General features: G+C 58.2%; 1 protein-coding gene across 1 annotated transcript in view; it reads right to left on the bottom strand.

Annotated features, from left to right (window-relative positions):
* TNS4 (tensin 4) overlaps positions 1 to 1,165 on the bottom strand; it is an 11,339-nt gene that overhangs the window by 7,583 nt on the left and 2,591 nt on the right. The window lies entirely within an intron of this gene.

The raw sequence follows: 1,165 nt of genomic DNA on the forward strand, positions 1-1,165 counted from the left end.
CAGCCCCTTCGCTCGCCATTAGTTATACGGTAACACATCTGACAGAGCATCGCTTGCCCCACGACCTCCAGTGAAGGCTCACAGCCAGGACAAGGGGGTGCTCCCACGTGCCCGAAGCGCGTCAGTCACTGGGTTCCTTGAACAAGGCCGTACTTTCTGGCTGAGCTGGAAGACGCCTTTTAGCAAGAGACACTCAGACTTGATTTAAGGGCTTGCAGCGATGGCGAATTCCCCACCTCCCCAGGGAAGCTGTTCCAGCGGTTAATCACCTCCACCGCTGGAAGTGCGCACCTCCTTTCTAGCCTGAACGTGCCCAGCTTTGTTTTCAGCTCCTTGGTTCTCACTCTGCCATGGAGTTCAGGAAAGTTTCCCTTCTTAAAGCTGTTTATTGGAGAGAGGAAACCCTTTTTTGCTGCAGCTCTGAAGAGCCCTGAGCTCCCTGGCAGCTGATGCTGTGTGCCCGGCTCCTGCGCTGGCACCGGCGGGTGACGGCAGCGGCCCGGGGCGGGCGGCCGCCTCCAGGCTGCCAAGAGCCGCAGACCCTGTTTACCGTGAGGAACAGCCAGACCTCTGGGGCATAAAGCTTGATGAGCAGCAAAAGCACAAGTCTGTACAAAAGTTCCTCGCTGAGCCCCTTCCCCGTGGAGATCCCGGCCCAGGGTTGGATCGGCACGGCCAGCGGAGAGCCGCCGAGGAGGCGCCGGGTAAGGCGGGAGGGCCGGTCCCCAGCGGGGACGCAGCTGGACCGCGCACGGGGAAGGAGCCAGAACCGCAGCCTTCCCCCTCCACACCCTCGCTGCCGCGGACGGCAGCTCCTCCAAAGCCGTCCTGGGAAAGGCTCCGGAGCCACGTGGTTCCGGTATCAGCACGCAAACCCTTACTGCAAGCTCTTGGCCGGATGCTTTCTGTCAATGTCTCCCTCAAAAAGGGAAAAGAAATGAGGATTTAATTGTCCATTAAAGCAATAACTGCAAAGCATTTGCACCCTGCTCTAAGGAGGCCTTTCGCCTCCTAATTCTCCGCCTTTGCTCCTGCTTATCAGGTGTGGTTAAACCTCAAATATTTGCTCAAGACCTTGGCGAGTTCTTCAGCACTAAGGAGTGGCAAAAGTGCTGCAAACACAGGGTCCAGCTGTCACGCAAGCCGAGACCCTCTCCTCTCCTCT

This window comes from Charadrius vociferus, unplaced genomic scaffold (genome assembly GCF_000708025.1).
Source record: "Charadrius vociferus isolate BGI_N301 unplaced genomic scaffold, ASM70802v2 scaffold1677, whole genome shotgun sequence".
In the NCBI taxonomy this organism is placed as follows: Eukaryota; Metazoa; Chordata; class Aves; order Charadriiformes; family Charadriidae; genus Charadrius; species Charadrius vociferus.